We start from the raw sequence: 8,307 nt of genomic DNA, 5'->3' as shown, positions 1-8,307 counted from the left end.
TATATCATGATAAATGTTTATTATTCATGCTAGAATTGTATTAACCGGAAACATAATACATGTGTGAATACATAGACAAACAGAGTGTCACTAGTATGCCTCTACTTGACTAGCTCGTTAATCAAAGATGGTTATGTTTCCTAACCATTGACAAAGAGTTGTTATTTGATTAACGGGATCACATCATTAGGTGAATGATCTGATTGACATGACCCATTCCGTTAGCTTAGCACTTGATCGTTTAGTATGTTGCTATTGCTTTCTTCATGACTTATACATGTTCCTCTGACTATGAGATTATGCAACTCCCGTTTACCGGAGGACCACTTTGTGTGCTACCAAACATCACAACATAACTGGGTGATTATAAAGGAGCTCTACAGGTGTCTCCGAAGGTACATGTTGGGTTGGCGTATTTCGAGATTAGGATTTGTCACTCCGATTGTTGGAGAGGTATCTCTGGGCCCTCTCGGTAATGCACATCACTTAAGCCTTTCAAGCATTGCAACTAATGAGTTAGTTGCGAGATGATGTATTACAGAACGAGTAAAGAGACTTGCCGGTAACGAGATTGAACTAGGTATTGAGATACCGACGATCGAATCTCGGGAAAGTAACATACCGATGACAAAGGGAACAACGTATGTTGTTATGCGGTCTGACCGATAAAGATCTTCGTAGAATATGTGGAAGCCAATATGAGCATCCAGGTTCCGCTATTGGTTATTGACTGAAGACGTGTCTCGGTCATGTCTACATTGTTCTCGAACCGTAGGGTCCGCACGCTTAAGGTTTCGATGACATTTATATTATGAGTTTATGAGTTTTGATGTACCGAAGGAGTTCGGAGTCCCGGATGACATCAGGGACATGATGAGGAGTCTCAAAATGGTTGAGACGTAAAGATCGATATATTGGATGACTATATTCGGACATCGGAAAGGTTCCGAGTGATTCGGGTATTTTCGGAGGTACCGGGGAGTTACAGGAATACGAGGAAGAAGCAATGGGCCTTAATGGGCCTTAGTGGAAAGGAGCAGGAGGTGGCGCGCGCCCCTCCCAAGCCCAGTCCGAATTGGACAAGGGGTTTGGGGCGCGGCCCCTCTCTCCCTTCCTTCCCCTCTTCCCCCCTTTCCCCCCTTCTCCTAGTTGGACTAGGAAAGGTGGAAACCTACTCCAACTAGGAGTAGGAATCCTACTCCTCCTTGGCGCGCCCACAAGGGCCGGCCGGCCTCCCCCTTGCTCCTTTATATACGGGGGCAGGGGGGCACCCCATGACACACAAGTTGATCTTCGTGATCGTTCCTTAGCCGTGTGCGGTGCCCCCCTCCACGATATTACACCTCGGTCATATTGTAGCGGTGCTTAGGCGAAGCCCTGCGACGGTTGAACATCAAGATCGTCACCACGCCGTCGTGCTGACGGAACTCCTCCCCGAAGCTTTGCTGGATCGGAGCCCAGGGTGCGTCATCAAGCTGAACGTGTGCCAAGAACTCGGAGGTGCCGGAGTAACGGTGCTTGGATCGGTTGGACCGGGAAGACGTACGACTACTTCCCCTATGTTGCGTCAACGTTTCCGCTTCGGTCTACGAGGGTACTAGACAACACTCTCCCCTCTCGTTGCTATGCATCACCATGATCTTGCTTGTGCGTAGGAAATTTTTTGAAATTACTGCGTTACCCAACACCCACATGTCGGCGCGCAAGAGTCCCAATTCTCCCACAAGATCTTGATGTTCCGTGCAACGCACTGGCATCTTGCTAGTACTTGAAAAAAGGAGATATACTCTGAACACTGGAGAATGGTGATGCCCTCATTTAGCCCACTAGTAGTTCGAGACAATAAACAGTTTGAAACAATGATATATACAACATTCAAACACCGACTAGTGACTACTACTGACATAAACAATAAGACATGATAGTTCATAGTGACTACTACCACCAAAATGTACCCATCTGCAGCGCTCAGACTCTCGTGATCCAAACGAGAATGACATTCTAAATAGAGGCAACTATTACATAGTAAGAGTGACATGGGCGAGGATGACCAAATGACAAGGAATATCCATAACAAAAGAGAGAACTACCCATCCAGAACAAGCAGCAAAGACAACAAGTCATTCGGAGAGGGATGGTCCAACACCATCATAATTTGCAGCCCCGGTTCAGCCACCAGTGATCCGGAGACACCAGTACTCCATCCTTTCGACGCAACAGCCCAATTACCTATCAACCTGAAGGCTTGAACCACATCACTGCCTATCGGACTCGACACATCCAAGGATCAAAGTTAATCCAGATGCCTTTGTCATTCTCACCTTCCTTTGGCTGCACGCTGTATCGTTGACAATCAAGGGAGTTTGCTCCCGAACTCCTAGGGCTCGCCGTGTAGACACAGTTTTCCATAGCAAACAGAGCCTCTCTGCCATCAACGTCCTTGCCAATGGTGATCTCTTGGTTAATTGGATAATTGAGTCCTAGAAATAGAGAGTGTGAACCAAGGCTGTTTACCCGCCGCCAACTCGAAAATCCTAAAGGCCCCAACAAGCTGGTATCCTGCTCATAGACATAACAGCCACTGTCCGGATACTCACGTATTTCACGGTGCTTGCATACAATGGGGTTTTTGCAATATAACTTCTCCGGCTCATGTGTCTGAATGATCATCAGTCTTTTGTCATTGTCTGATCGAGCGAGGAACCAGTTGTGCTTCCCTGTTTTTGGCAAAGGTGGTGTGATTACAAAGGGCAGTAACTGTAGGGACACTACATCATATCAAAAAGGACATGCATTGTTAATGTAAGATCAACATTGTTTAGAGTATGAGTATGATAATGCAAGAAACAGCATTGATATGTCCCTGTTGGAACTGGGAGGAAAATACAGGGAAATGTATACTGGGTTCAAAAATATAGAAGTGCCATGCATGGTTATAATCATGTTATCTCACAATCGATTCTTCACAGGAAACTACCATGTCATGCATGTTATGTAATCATGTTCTGTCCTCACAAACAAATTCTTCAAGGAAACTAACAGACCATGCATTGTTATATACTCATGTTCCATGGGCAAAAATTTTGTGAGCATATTATTCTAGCCATTGATTGCTGAAGGGCCAACATAGGTATGTACACATGGTAAGCATTACAGGATTTCACTACTTCCAAATATAGAGTTCTCCATATGCACATTTACTTCCCTAATGTATGGTTAGATGAAACCAATAGTGTGATGCATGTTTCTACATCATGAAAATGAGCCACAAGCCAAAGTGTGGAGGAGTCCGGAGTAAGGCCTCACACGTGACGATAAATGTCGAGATGAGAAGAATAGAGTCCGGGGCCGGATCATGAAAATCTAGTCCATAGTACAACATGAGCCCCCGGACGAAGGGGTTAAGCGTGAACCCTAGCCCATGAAGGAAGTGGGATACAAATACTACCCTCTCGCCAGATCTGGGGTCGGTATAACTTGTTCTTGTGCCGGAGTTGATGAAAGATTTCCGGGGTCAGATACCTCGCTGCGCGGAGCTTCACAATATCCTCCTCTATGATAGAAGAAGCCACCCACCGGCCCTGATGGTTGGATCCGGACATGACTAGGGCTAGAGGCGATTGGAACCCGAGGGTTGGAACTTGGGGTGGCTGGGGTTGAGGAAGAAGCAAGCGCAAGCGAAGAAAACGAGACTGGGTCTCTATATAAAGGCTTCAAGTATTGGGCGTCTCCGCCAGGGTCTCTAAGCTTACCTATTACCAAGGAGTTGTATCCAGGGGACGGTTGGGCTACCCACGCATGCGTTAATGAAAATCCCGTAAATAAGGGGACACGATCTCTGCCTTGACAAGACGTGCCAGTAAAACCGAACCCCGAGACGTGTGGTGGCTCGCTAGCCGACGGTTGGAAATAGTAACCGGGCAGGCATGATATGATGTTATGAACAGTTATCAACAAGTTGGGCTCATGGGGTATTATATTCTCTGCCATTATATACACAGGTCCGGATATACTTACTTCATCTGAAGACTATTCTGGAGTTCGGAAGGAGGGAACCCGCCTTACAATGCCAAAGACGAATCTGCGCGCCGGACTCCTCATCATTGAAGCCAGGTTCATGGGCTACTGAGGGAGTCCTGGACTAAGGGGTCCTCGGGCGTCCGGCCTGTTATCTATGGGTCGGACTGATGGGCTGTGAAGACATGAAGGCCGAAGACTGCACCGTGTCCGGATTGGACTCTACTTGGCGTGGAAGGCAAGCTTGGCGACCGAAGATTCCCTCTTATGTAACCGACTCCATGTAAACCCTAGATCCTTTTGGTGTCTATATAAACCGAAGGGGATAGTCCGGAAAGAACAATGCATATACTCATTACCATACCCACATAGGCTAGACTTCTAGGGTTTAGCCATTACGATCTCATGGTAGATCCACTCTTATAACACTCATATTCATCAATATCAATCAAGCAGGACGTAGGGTTTTACCTCCATAGAGAGGGCCCGAACCTGGGTAAACATTGTGTCCCCCGTCTCCTGTTACCATCGATCTTAGACGCACAGTTCGGGACCCCCTACCCGAGATCAGCCAGTTTTGACACCGACAGTGACCGCGTGAGCTGGCGAGGAGAAGGTGCCAAAGGTTGGCAAACGTTATCTAGTGGTAAGTTCTTCCAGGGGAGGCTTCAACAGCGGTGGTAGATTGATGAAAACTGCTCTGGTTAACTGGTAAGCAACCTCTGAAGTTTACTGCAGTAAACTTGGCCGAGAACTGTTGATCAATAGGAAGGGGATTGGAGCCAGAGAGTTTGTCTGGGGTGACCATCTTAGGAAGGACTATAATCCTGTTAACTTTGATATGATTTGGACCAATATTTAGTATAGTTGATTTGTAACTGCCAAATCTAGTCCAGAAATGAGATTTGGATGATGCACTCAAATGGTGATGCCACTTGAGCTTAAATTTGGCAAGGCTTAGTGATTTGGTCATACAATGATGATGTAAAAATTTCATACCAATTGGATTCACCAAAATGGTACTTCCTTCACAGCTATCTTCATTGACCAGAATCTTGGAATAATTTCGGTGAATGAATGAGTCAATTAAATGATCCCAAATTGGGTGGAGAGAAGTTATATAGGTAGGAGCATGATTTGGTAATTTATCAGGATTTTTTAAGTAATATAAAATGCACTTGCTTCACAACCTGAAAATTTTGCCAGAAGCAAAGATTTGATCATGTGCTCACATAGATGATTGGATGGGGCTGAAATTTGTAGGAGTGAGATAATATGAGCATAAGAAGAGGCATGCAAAATTTCAACTCATTTGTATTCTCCTAGCTAGCACTTCCTTCACAGTGATTTCTGTTTAACAGAAACTTTGAAAACTCACTGAGGAAGATTGGCTAGGCAAATAAAGTTGAATTTTGGCATGTAGCAATTATTTGGACATAAAAGAATGCCCAACAAGTTTGGGAGCAAACAAGATAAGATAAATGACACTTCCTTCACAAAGTGCCACTCTAGACAAAAATGATGAATAATTATTGGGGAATTATTCTTGGGCTAGGACAGGAAAGTTTGGGCATATTTGAGCAACATATTACCCAAAGGAATTATGAGAATTATTTGGGAATTTTTGGATGGACAGAAATATAGGTTGCTTCACAACCTAGGGCAGATAGGGTTATTCCTTTAATAGAAAAAGGAATATTTCCTAGAAAAAGATTTTAGGGTTTGGCCAAGGAGTGAAGTGACATGATCTTGGCAAGGTTTTGAGGATCATGAGTCACTTGGGAGAGGAAATTAAGGTGATTTCCCAGGTGGCAAGACCACAAAACCACTCCAAAAAGAAAAACAGAGCAAAAACCAATTAAATTAAAGAAAAGGGCCAAAAACCAGGCTGTTACAAACCTTCCCCCCTTAAAGAAATCTCGTCCTCGAGATTTGGTTGCTCAGGGAACAAGTATGACCTTAGGACACTGTTTCCAACTCGGGTATCCCTTTTCCTTTATTTATTGTTCCCCAAGAATTTCATATGATTTTCTTCCCTTGCTCTAGGGTGGTTTGCTTCACCTTTCCCCAAATCCTGACAGGTCTTTTCTCATATACCAATTTCTTTTTACTAACGTTGATTCTCCATACCTATGGTGATATCCAATGGATTTGAGCATAAATTTTCTTTTGGTCATGAAAACCCTTTTACTTCTGTCATGGGGTTGCTTTAAATACATGCAGACCTTCTGGTTTCAATAAATATCGAGAATCATGGCCATTTTTGGACGAGATCTGACTGTCGGTAGGTGGTACTAATTTATTTGATTTATTTCTTTGGCTCGATCATGGGATATCTACCAAAGATTTGATTGCCTTCTGTCGTGAGAAATATAACAGGGTATAGACTTATAAATGTAGCATACCTCAAATATTAACATCTTGAGACTGTCCTGACAGGTATGCTGGTGGGAAGATACTTTTCATGACGGGCTGTCCGGGTACTAGGTTACACAAGTGGATATACCTGGTCTAAGCTGATTGTTCGATTTTTGATTTGCCCACGTTGTCGGTATACCCAGATGTGGTAATAAGTTGTGCGATGCTTTATACTGTTGTTGAAGTCAAACTGCTGAGGTTGCAAAAGAATCTTGGACTTGACAGAATAGATTTGGATATTCCGCACTAACCATTTTTTAAGCGGGTCAACAAGATATGAAGTCCTTGTAGAGCAGAGTAATCCACTGAGGGTATGCCTTTGTGGCTCCATATGTAATCTAACCACTAACTGACTTGGGTATCCGGACCCTGATGGTCATGAAAAAATCATCATACCATTGCTATCAGCCTCATCCTTTTGATGGTCATGATTTTCTTCGTCAGGATATCTTACTGAAATAGGTTGGCCACATATATCCTTGATTCTTCGTAGGACCATGGTCGTGGATAGTGCAATATCTTTGTCATTACTCCAGGTGCTTGGGTTCCGCACGTATATGACATATACTCGGGGCTTGTAGCTGTACAAAGCTCTTTGTTGAGGCCAACCATACAAGAGTTCATGAGATCTCCTTGTCGGTGCGGGAATATTGGCCTTGGTGGCCACTGTCAAGACTATTGATTTTGTGACGTCTTATCCAGATCTTGTAGATCCTTGTATTACATAAGAGGTGTATCTCTGCTTATCTTCATTTGCATGATTCATGAGGCTGTGGGATCCGTACTTTCCTTAGGTATATCTGTTGGATCCTTGTCGTACCTCGTATGAGTGACTGATATGATTGGGGATGCATGCCCACCATATGTGTAAGAATCATATGCAACCGAACACTTGATCCTTGAGCTATACATATGTTTCGACTGATTTGTGCTCCTGATAAAATTATGGCAAATCTGATCCTTGAAATGTACTACCATCTATTGCCAACTCACCGCATAATCTCTAAGGACGATGCAATACTGTGGTATTGATGTGAACGGAGTGGCTTACGAGAGAAGCCATCCGAGTAGCTTGTTGAGGAAGACTTGTTAGCTTTTGCTTGATGCTTTAGTCTAGGTAGCGTGCAGAAGAAGGCTCAATAGCTCACACGAGAAGCTTGAACTGATTATTGTGCTGGAGAAGCTTGAGTTCCATAGTTGAGAAGCTTCTCCTCAGGTTTACTTGTTGAGAAAAATTCATTTCCGTCTGTCAGAAGCTTTTACCGAGGTATCTTGCTAAGAAAGACCGGGTATCTTGGACCGGAAATTGTGCACATATCATGCTGAAGAAAATCGAGGAGCCTTGCATCATAAATTTCTTCCGATAGCGTGTGGAGGAAGACTGAGTTTCTCATTTTCAAAACTTCATACTATGATATGCTGACTGAAATCTACACACACACACACATAATATTCGGTGGCTGATTATTTGCATGAGAAAATTTGTTTGACTGTCTTCCTTGAGCATATCACATTCTAACTTTATTTCGGATGATAACATATCTCAAGCATCATGCATTGCTGAGCCAAAATTTTGTATATGATACATACCTTTGACTGAAAATATACCGTTAATCTTGTACCTGACTTGGCTTGCTACTGACTTGATCATTTCAGCCGTGAGGATTTTGTACTGATGTAGACTTGAGTTATCCATACTGTTGTGAGGAGTGCACACTAATGCAAAATTGATTATCAGTCTCAAGATCAGATATTTCCCATTTTACTGCAGACAACTGAGAATTCCATTCTGTTTAGCTGAGTTTCCAAACATTTAAACTCCTTGTTGCTTCTTTGAGTCTGGTGTTGGTTGATGAGCAACTCTTTATAGGG

The sequence above is a fragment of the Triticum dicoccoides genome, chromosome 5A, assembly GCF_002162155.2.
Source record: "Triticum dicoccoides isolate Atlit2015 ecotype Zavitan chromosome 5A, WEW_v2.0, whole genome shotgun sequence".
In the NCBI taxonomy this organism is placed as follows: domain Eukaryota; kingdom Viridiplantae; phylum Streptophyta; class Magnoliopsida; order Poales; family Poaceae; genus Triticum; species Triticum dicoccoides.
This window is presented reverse-complemented; position numbering follows the sequence as displayed.